The sequence below is a fragment of the Salmo trutta genome, chromosome 12 (genome assembly GCF_901001165.1).
Source record: "Salmo trutta chromosome 12, fSalTru1.1, whole genome shotgun sequence".
NCBI classification, from domain to species: domain Eukaryota; kingdom Metazoa; phylum Chordata; class Actinopteri; order Salmoniformes; family Salmonidae; genus Salmo; species Salmo trutta.
In genome coordinates, this window is record NC_042968.1 from 49,096,776 (window position 1) to 49,108,081 (window position 11,306).

The following is an 11,306-nucleotide window of genomic DNA, read 5'->3' on the forward strand; positions in this document are numbered from 1 at the left end:
GATGCCAGGAGAACGCTACCTGCCCCAATGCATAGTGCCAACTGTAAAGTTTGGTGGAGGAGGAATAATGGTCTGGGGCTGTTTTTCATGGTTCGGGCCCCTTAGTTCCAGTGAAGGGAGATCTTAACGCTACAGCATACAATGACATTCTAGACGATTCTGTGCTTCCAACTCTGTGGCAACAGTTTGAGGAAGGCCCTTTCCTGTTTCAGCATGAAAATGCCCCTGTGAACAAAGCGAGGTCCATACAGAAATGGTTTGTTGAGATCGGTGTGGAAGAACTTGACTGGCCTGCACAGAGCCCTGACCTCAACCCCATCGAACACCTTTGGGATGAATTGGAACGCCGACTGCGAGCCAGGACTAATCGCCCCAACATCACTGCCACGACCTCACTAATGCTCTTGTGGCTGAATGGAAGTAAGTCCCCTCAGCAATGTTCCAACATCTAGTGGAAAGCCTTCCCAGAAGAGTGGAGGGCTGTTATAGCAGCAATGGGGGGACCAACTCCATTTTAAGGGAGTGAACATCCCATGGCTGGGTGTGTTGCTGAAGTGCAATAGAGATTGAGTCATCTGTGGATCTGTTGGGGCGGTATGCAAATTGGACTAGGCCCAGGGTGTTCTGGGATGATGGTGTTGATGTCTGTCATGACCAGCCTTAAAAAAGCCCTTCATAATTACAGATGTGAGCGCTTCAGGGGCGATAGTCGTTTTGGCAGGTTACCCTTGGTTCTTAGGAAGAGGGACAATGGTGGTCAGCTTGAAAAATGTTGGGATTACAGACTGGGACAAGGAGAGATTGAAAATGTCTGCAAAGACACTTGCCAGCTGGTCTGTACAAGCTCTGATAACGCGCCCTGGTATTCCGTCTGGCCCGGAAGCCTTGCTACATGCTCTGATAATGCGCCCTGGTATTCCGTCTGGCCCGGAAGCCTTGCTACATGCTCTGATAATGCGCCCTGGTATTCCGTCTGGCCCGGAAGCCTTGCTACATGCTCTGATAACGCGCCCTGGTATTCCGTCTGGCCCGGCTGCCTTGCGAGTGTTAACGTGATTTAAAAGTCTTACTAAATGCTCTGAGAACGCACCCTGGAATTCTGTGGTTGTCCCCCTGTTTGTTAATGGGATGGCTGGTCCTGGTTGTCCTGTCTGTTAATGGGATGGCTGGTCCTGGTTGTCCTCCTGTCTGTTAATGGGATGGTTGGTCCTGGTTGTCCTAATGTCTGTTATTGGGATGGTTGGTCCTGGTTGTCGTCCTGTTTGTTAATGGGATGGTTGGTCATGATTGTCGTCCTGTCTGTTAGTGGGATGGCTGGTCCTGGTTGTCCTGTCTGTTAGTGGGATGGTTGGTCCTGGTTGTCCTAATGTCTGTTAATGGGATGGCTGGTCCTGGTTGTCCTCCTGTCTGTTAGTGGGATGGTTGGTCCTGGTTGTCCTGTCTGTTAATGGGATGGTTGGTCCTGGTTGTCCTAATGTCTGTTAATGGGATGGTTGGTCCTGGTTGTCCTCCTGTTTGTTAATGGGATGGCTGGTCCTGGTTGTCCCCCTGTTTGTTAATGGGATGGCTGGTCCTGGTTGTCCTGTCTGTTAATGGGATGGCTGGTCCTGGTTGTCCTCCTGTCTGTTAATGGGATGGTTGGTCCTGGTTGTCCTAATGTCTGTTATTGGGATGGTTGGTCCTGGTTGTCGTCCTGTTTGTTAATGGGATGGTTGGTCCTGATTGTCCTGTCTGTTAGTGGGATGGTTGGTCCTGGTTGTCCTGTCTGTTAATGGGATGGTTGGTGCTGGTTGTCCTCCTGACTGGAAATGGGATGATTGGTCCTGGTTGTCCTCCTGTCTGATAATGGGATGGTTGGTCCTGGTTGTCCTCCTGTCTGTTAATGGGATGGCTGGTCCTGGTTGTCCTGTCTGTTAATGGGATGGCTGGTCCTGGTTGTCCTGTCTGTTAATGGGATGGTTGGTCCTGGTTGTCCTCCTGTCTGTTAGTGGGATGGTTGGTCCTGGTTTTCCTGTCTGTTAATGGGATGGTTGGTCCCGGTTGTCCTCCTGTCTGTTAGTGGGATGGCTGGTCCTGGTTGTCCTGTCTGTTAGTGGGATGGTTGGTCCTGGTTGTCCTGTCTGTTAGTGGGATGGTTGGTCCTGGTTGTCCTCCTGTCTGTTAATGGGATGGTTGGTCCTGGTTGTCGTCCTGTTTGTTAATGGGATGGCTGGTCCTGGTTGTCCTCCTGTCTGTTAATGGGATGGTTGGTCCTGGTTTTCCTGTCTGTTAATGGGATGGTTGGTCCTGGTTGTCGTCCTGTCTGTTAATGGGATGGTTGGTCCTGGTTGTCGTCCTGTCCGTTAATGGGATGGTTGGTCCTGGTTGTCGTCCTGTTTGTTAATTTGATGGTTGGTCCTGGTTGTCCTGTTTGTTAGTGGGATGGTTGGTCCTGGTTGTCCTCCTGTCTGTTAATGGGATGGTTGGTCCTGGTTGTCCTAATGTCTGTTAATGGGATGGTTGGTCCTGGTTGTCCTCCTGTCTGTTAATGGGATGGTTGGTCCTGGTTGTCGTCCTGTCCGTTAATGGGATGGTTGGTCCTGGTTGTCGTCCTGTTTGTTAATGGGATGGTTGGTCCTGGTTGTCCTGTCTGTTAATGGGATGGTTGGTCCTGGTTGTCCTCCTGTCTGTTAATGGGATGGCTGGTCCTGGTTGTCCTGTCTGATAATGGGATGGCTGGTCCTGGTTGTCCTGTCTGTTAATGGGATGGTTGGTCCTGGTTGTCGTCCTGTCCGTTAATGGGATGGTTGGTCCTGGTTGTCCTCCTGCCTGTTAATGAGATGGCTGGTCCTGGTTGTCCTCCTGTCTGTTAGTGGGATGGTTGGTCCTGGTTGTCCTGTCTGATAATGGGATGGCTGGTCCTGGTTGTCCTCCTGTCTGTTAATGGGATGGCTGGTCCTGGTTGTCCTCCTGTCTGATAATGGGATGGTTGGTCCTGGTTGTCCTGTCTGATAATGGGATGGCTGGTCCTGGTTGTCCTCCTGTCTGTTAATGGGATGGCTGGTCCTGGTTGTCCTCCTGTCTGTTAATGGGATGGCTGGTCCTGGTTGTCCTGTCTGTTAATGGGATGGTTGGTCCTGGTTGTCCTGTCTGATAATGGGATGGCTGGTCCTGGTTGTCCTGTCTGATAATGGGATGGCTGGTCCTGGTTGTCCTGTCTGATAATGGGATGGCTGGTCCTGGCTGTCTTCCTGTCTGTTAGTGGAAGTCATAGTTGATCTCTTGATGTCCTGATTCTGCAGAGCTACATGTTTTATACTAATTTATCTCATTGATTTATGACTCTGTAAATCAGACCTCTCTCTCTCTCTCTCTCTCTCTCTGTTAGTTCCTGAGCCAAAGCGACAGTGGAGGAGTAGTGTGATGGAGACAAACCGTAGACTAGGACAAGCGTTAATAGTTACTCCATCACGTTTTGTGAGTGCATGTGATCGTGCACGTGTACTTATGTATGTGCGATATCGTGTGTGTTTGTGTGCATGATTATGTGCATGTGTGTGCACAAAATGTGTTTGTGTGTACTTGTGGGCTCGTGTGAGTCTTACGACAGACAGTTGAAATCAAAAGTGTACCAAAGTTCAGTGATAACTGCATGGAGTGTAATAGAATGTCTAAACAATGATTTCGCTGGGATGCCAAGCCTGAGGTCCCAGTAGGGCCTTGGTAACTGCCTAACCCTGGGATGCCAAACCTGAGGGCCCAGTAGGGCCTTGGTAACTACCTAACCCTGGAATCCCAAGCCTGAGGGTCCAGTATAGGGCCTTGGTAACTACCTAGCCCTGACATGCCAAGCCTGAGGTCCCAGTAGGGCCTTGGTAACTGCCTAACCCTGGGATGCCAAGCCTGAGGGCCCAGTAGGGCCTTGGTAACTGCCTAACCCTGGGATGCCAAGCCTGAGGGCCCAGTAGGGCCTTGGTAACTGCCTAACCCTGGGATGGCAAGCCTGAGGGCCCAGTAGGGCCTTGGTAACTGCCTAACCCTGGGATGCCAAGCCTGAGGGACTTTGCAGGGCCTTGGTAACTACCTAACCCTGGGATGGCAAGCCTGAGGGCCCAGTAGGGCCTTGGTAACTGCCTAACCCTGGGATGCCAAGCCTGAGGGACCCAGTAGGGCCTTGGTAACTGCCTAACCCTGGGACGCCAAGCCTGAGGGACCCAGGAGAGCCTTGGTAACTATCTAACCCTGGGATGCCAAGCCTGAGGGCCCAGTAGGGCCTTGGTAACTACCTAACCCTCGGATGCCAAGCCTGAGGGCCCAGTAGGGCCTTGGTGACTACCTAACCCTGGGATGCCAAGCCTGAGGGCCCAGTAGGGCCTTGGTAACTGCCTAACCCTGGGATGCCAAGCCTGAGGGCCCAGTAGGGCCTTGGTAACTACCTAACCCTGGGATGCCAAGCCTGAGGGCCCAGTAGGGCCTTGGTAACTGCCTAACCCTGGGATGCCAAGCCTGAGGGCCCAGTAGGGCCTTGGTAACTGCCTAACCCTGGGATGCCAAGCCTGAGGGCCCAGTAGGGCCTTGGTAACTACCTAACCCTGGGATGCCAAGCCTGAGGGACCCAGGAGAGCCTTGGTAACTATCTAACCCTGACATGCCAAGCCTGAGGGCCCAGTAGGGCCTTGGTAACTGCCTAACCCTGGGATGCCAAGCCTGAGGGCCCAGTAGGGCCTTGGTAACTGCCTAACCCTGGGATGCCAAGCCTGAGGGCCCAGTAGGGCCTTGGTAACTGCCTAACCCTGGGATGCCAAGCCTGAGGGCCCAGTAGGGCCTTGGTAACTGCCTAACCCTGGGATGCCAAGCCTGAGGGCCCAGTAGGGCCTTGGTATCTACCTAACCCTGGGATGCCAAGCCTGAGGGCCCAGTAGGGCCTTGGTATCTACCTAACCCTGGGATGCCAAGCCTGAGGGACCCAGGAGAGCCTTGGTAACTATCTAACCCTGACATGCCAAGCCTGAGGGCCCAGTAGGGCCTTGGTAACTGCCTAGCCCTGACATGCCAAGCCTGAGGGCCCAGTAGGGCCTTGGTAACTGCCTAACCGTGCCCAACACAAACACAGATGAGACACAGATATTCCCCACAGTGTGATGTTGCTTTCTTTCTAGTCTTTCTATGCCAAATGACATCCTATTCCCTATTTAGTGCACTACTTTACATCCTATTCCCTATTTAGTGCACTACTTTACATCCTATTCCCTATTTAGTGCACTACTTTACATCCTATTCCCTATTTAGTGCACTACTTTACATCCTATTCCCTATTTAGTGCACTACTTTTGACCAGGACCCAGTAAAAAAAAAAAGCCACAAGCGATCATTTACTCTTGACCAATTATCCGGCATGTGTGTCCCAAATGGCAACCTATTTCACACAGAGCTCTGGTCATAATTATAGGGTGCTATTTGGGACCAGAGTATGTGAGTGTAGTTGAGTGGTCTGAAACCGCTCTGCCACTCCAGGTCCTTTCCAACCGTTCTCCTTGGGGGGTAACTCCAACATTCCCAATTTTTCTGCATTTATAACCAACACCCACGTCTACTGTTGTGGCTACCTGGACCTACCGTTTTGGTTTAGAAATACTGAAACCAAAACCGTATGATTTGAATTAAAAGTATTTTAATAAATAACATTTAACATTAATTTCAAATAGACTACATGTTGTATTAATAAACAGCATATAAACACTTTCAATTGGTCAGGAGCCAGACAGCTTGCCTAAGAAGGAACGACGGATATAAGAAATGTAGTCTATATTATTAGCTTATTATTTAAATTATTTCAAGGTTGTAACCTACACAGAAATACATTGTGAAGCACCATGTGAGTGCAGCACGCTAGGCAGGAAAGGATTCAGCATTGAAAAAAAAATAACATTTCATTGTATTAAATCATTATAGTCCATAAATTGTGCACCTACAGACTGGGACTTAGAATGAAATAAGAATTAAATGAAGAAAGAATAAGCCTGATTACATTTACATTTTAGCAGACGCTCTTATCCAGAGCGACTTCCAGTAGTGATTGCATACATTTCATACATTTTATAATTATTAATTTTTTCGTACTGGTCCCCCGTGGGAATCAAACCCACAACCCTGGCGTTGGAAACACCATGCTCTACCAACTGAGCCACAGGGAAGCTGTCTACAGTGCCGTTAAATTCATTTTTTAGAAACACAAGTTTTAGCCAGAGTCTGTGGCTTCTGGCTCTTGTGACGGTGCCTGGAAAGCAGGCCAGTGGCTTCTGGCTCATGTGACAGTGCCTGGAAAGCTGGCCAGTGTCTTCTGGCTCATGTGACGGTGCCTGGGGAGCAGGCCGGCAGTAGAGAAGATCCTCTCAGCATTTGCATAGCCACCGGGGATGATAAACCCCCTGTCGGGTCACTCTTGCAGAGCCACCGGGGATGATAAACCCCCGTCGGGTCACTCTTGCCAGGCCGGGCAGGGATGCGAAGTTGCTTTCTATTCAATATATAGGTACTGTAGACCTGAAGGTTTTTAGGCAGAATAACCCTGTCAAAATGGAAAGCTCCTTGAAAGAGATACTATGTCAGGCTTATTGGGCCAAAATCAATGACAGCCTATTGCATAGACAATAGAACGAAAATGTACGATTATTTTAAAGAGATCAGATTTTTTGTTGTTGTTGTCAATCCTTTGCTACAAGGACACTTAGCTAGCTACCCACCTTGTTCCTTTCTGTTAGCGTGTGTTATGTAGTAACCCATTATAACACCTGGACGGAGTCTGAGGACACAGCGAGGGAAACGATCTCTGAGAAAACTGGTGGGTTTCGAACAGGACTGGACAGGCCCGTAGATCATCCTGATCCTGAGGTTTTAAGGACAATACAGCGGTTCTGGAAAGAGCCAAGAACTTGAGACGGACGTATGGCTTCCTCAACGAGGACTATCCTGAAGGCTGTGCGCCAGAAGAGGAAGGAATTTATCATCAGCCACGTACGCTGCCAGATCGCGTGGGCACAGGGTCAGGCAGAGAGGTCAGGCGGGCGGGCACAGGGTCAGGCAGAGAGGTCAGGCGGGCGGGTATAGGGTCAGGCAGAGAGGTCAGGCGGGCGGGTATAGGGTCAGGCAGAGAGGTCAGGTGGGCGGGTACAGGGTCAGGCAGAGATCGCGTGGGCACATTGCTGCCGTTATGACTGGCTCATTGTCCACAACGTCCCTCATCAAAAAGCCTGGATGGGATCAGAGAGCCAAGCCTATGGGTTCGTAGCTTCAACCCCGTAGCCGACACACACACACACACACACACACACACGCACACACACACACACACACACACACACACGCACGCGCGCACACACACACGCACGCACACACACACACACACACTTACACACTCTGATTAATGGACTGCTGAATGTATTGTTTTTTTTCTCTTGCTTTGTTTGCTCTTCTCCATATAATGTCTATCTCTGATCAACTACCCAGGAAAGGGCTGAAAATAGCATATATTAATACAGCCTTAGAAGTACAGTTCATGAAATCAAAAAAACGTCATAACATTCATATATTAGTAATTTCTGAGACTCGCTTTATCGGGAATCGAGGTAAGACCCAGATGCATACTGCCGACGTAACGCTGTTTATTATAGCAACAGGGGCAGGCAAAGACAGGTTCAAGGCAGGCAGGGGTCGAGAAATCCAGGCTAAGGCAAAGGTACAGGACAGCAGGCAGGGTCAGGGTCAGGCAGAGAGGTCAGGCGGGCGGGTACAGGGTCAGGCAGAGAGGTCAGGTGGGCGGGTACAGTGTCAGGCAGAGAGGTCAAGCGGGTGGGTACAGGGTCAGGCAGAGAGGTCAGGTGGGCAGGCTCAGGGTCAGGCAGAGAGGTCAGGCGGGCGGGTACAGGGTCAAGACAGGCAATGGTCAAAACCCGGGAGGACTGGCAAAGAGAGGCTGGGAAACGATAGGAGCTGACAGGAAGAAAAAAAACGCTGGTAAGCTTGAACGAACAAGATGAACTGGCAACAAACAGACAGAGAAAACAGGTATAAATACACAGGGGATAATAGGATAGGTGAAACAGATCAGGGCGTGACACATTTAAATCATTCTATTGATAATACAGCAGTAGCAGTACAAGGATATAACATCTATAGAAAAGACAGGAATGCTTATGGGGGAGGTGTTGCTGTATATGTTCAGAGCCATATCCCTGTAATGCTTAGAGAAGATCTTATGTCAAGTGTTATTGAAGTGTTGTGGTTGCAGGTTCACTTGGCACATCTTAAAGCCTTTTCTTTTGGGGTGTTGCTATAGGCAACAGTCAGTATCTAAATATTAAATTGTGAAATGCTTGATAGTGTATGTGATGTAAACAGAGAGGTATACTTTCTTGGGGACCTGAATATTGACTGGTTTTCATCAAGCTGTCCGCTCAAGAGGAAGCTTCTGACTGTAACCAGTGTCTGTAATCTGGTTCAGGTTATTAATCAACCTACCAGGGTGTTTACAAACACTACAAGATCATCCACATGTATGGATCACATTTTTACTAATACTGTAGAACTTTGTTCTAAAGCTTTATCCAAACTTCCAACAGCTGGGGCCTAAAATAGTGTATAAGAGATCATACAAAAGATTTTTGCTGTGAATCTTATGTGGATGATGGTAAAAAATATTTGTTGGTCTGATGAGATTAATGAGGAGCATCCAGATGCTGCACTTGATGAATTTATGAAATAGCTTCTTCCAATTATTGATAAACATGCACCTGTTAATAAACTGACTGTTAGAACTGTTAAGGCTACAGGGATTGATAAGGAATTGAATAAACTCTATGGTTGAAAGAGACGGGGAAAAAGGATTGGCTAATAATTCTGTAAGCACATCTGACAATTTTGCACAATAACGGGGATCCTAACGGCTAACGGAGATGCTAACGGCTAACGGGGATCCTAACGGCTAACGGGGATCCTAACGGCTAACGGGGATCCTAACGGCTAACGGAGATCCTAACGGCTAACGGGGATCCTAACGGCTAACGGGGATCCTAACGGAGATCCTAACGGCTAACGGAGATCCTAACAGCTAACGGGGATCCTTATGGCTAACGGGGATCCTAACGGCTAACGTAGATCCTAACGGCTAACGGAGATCCTAACGGCTAACGGAGGTCCTAACGGCTAACGGGGATCCTAACGGCTAACGGGGATCCTGACGGCTAACGGGGATCCTAACGGCTAACGGAGATCCTAACGGCTAACGGGGATCCTAACGGCTAACGGGGATCCTAACGGAGGTCCTAACGGCTAACGGGGATCCTAACGGCTAACGGGGATCCTGACGGCTAACGGGGATCCTAACGGCTAACGGAGATGCTAACGGCTAACGGGGATCCTAACGGCTAACGGAGATCCTAATAAATTAAATATATCAAAAGGCTTTCAGGATACGTGTCTTTTCAGACTCCATAATGATTCTTTGATGTGGACATTACATCACCACACTCTCTCTTTTTGTCTTTTTGTAAGTCACCTTGATTTTAAACTTGTGTTTTTTATCAGTTTCTTTATGGAAATATTTAGCGAACTCCATGACAGTAGATAAAGTAAGGGGTAGCAGCACACAAGTAGCTCCAAATGTAGGATGGGCCCTGAGCTTGTGAAGTGAAGTGAGCGGAACCAGAGTGAAATTGGAGTGGGTGAGAAGGCTGACGATCCAGCCTTTGGGAAACTTGCTCCATGCTCCAGTCAAATTGACCATGCTCCTCGCTCCTCGCTCCTCGCTCCTCGCTCCTCTCTCCTCGCTCCTCGCTCCAGCTCCGCTCCTCGCTCCTCGCTCCTCGCTCCTCGCTCCTCGCTCCTCGCTCCTCGCGCCAGATCTGCTCCTCGCTCCTCTCTCCTCGCTCCTCGCTCCTCGCTCCTCGCTCCTCTCTCCTCGCTCCTCGCTCCAGCTCCGCTCCTCGCTCCTCGCTCCTCGCTCCTCGCTCCTCGCTCCTCGCGCCAGATCTGCTCCTCGCTCCTCTCTCCTCGCTCCTCGCTCCAGCTCCGCTCCTCGCTCCAGCTCCGCTCCTCGCTCCAGCTCCGCTCCTCGCTCCAGCTCCGCTCCCCGCTCCTCGCTCCAGCTCCGCTCCTCGCTCCAGCTCCGCTCCCCGCTCCTCGCTCCAGCTCCGCTCCTCGCTCCAGCTCCGCTCCTCGCTCATCTCTCCTCGCTCCAGCTCCGCTCCTCGCTCCAGCTCCGCTCCTCGCTCCAGCTCCGCTCCTCGCTCATCTCTCCTCGCTCCAGCTCCACTCCTCGCTCCTCTCTCCTCTCTCCTCGCTCATCACTCCTTGCTCATCGCTCCTCGCTCCTCGCTCCTCGATCCACAAACCCCTTCAGAAATAAACCTTCATAAACCTCCACAGCTGCTGCTTGATGACTCCCTGATACGCTCCATTATCACTGGGACTGCCTGGTTTACTGCTCTGGTTGATATGCTACATTATCACTGGGACTACCTGGTTTACTGCTCTGGTGTATATGCTACATTATCACTGGGACTGCCTGGCTTACTGCTCTGGTGTATATGCTACATTATCACTGGGACTACCTGGTTTACTGCTCTGGTTGATATGCTACATTATCACTGGGACTGCCTGGCTTACTGCTCTGGTTGATATGCTACATTATCACTGGGACTGCCTGGTGTACTGCTCTGGTTGATATGCTACATTATCACTGGGACTACCTGGTGTACTGCTCTGGTTGATATGCTACATTATCACTGGGACTGCCTGGTTTACTGCTCTGGTTGATATGCTACATTATCACTGGGACTGCCTGGTTTACTGCTCTGGTTGATATGCTACATTATCACTGGGACTGCCTGGTTTACTGCTCTGGTTGATATGCTACATTATCACTGGGACTGCCTGGTTTACTGCTCTGGTTGATGTGCTACATTATCACTGGGGCTGCCTGGTTTACTGCTCTGGTTGATATGCTACATTATCACTGGGACTGCCTGGTGTACTGCTCTGGTTGATATGCTACATTATCACTGGGACTACCTGGTGTACTGCTCTGGTTGATATGCTACATTATCACTGGGACTACCTGGTGTACTGCTCTGGTTGATATGCTACATTATCACTGGGACTGCCTGGTTTACTGCTCTGGTACAGCAACAAGCAACATGGTCTCAGGGCAGTTCATATTATTGTGTACGTAAATCTTTGACACTCCGTTTAGTATGATACATTATGTTACGTTGGCTTAAATTATGATTGGAATAACGGTAGTACAATATCATTCAAATGATATGACATAT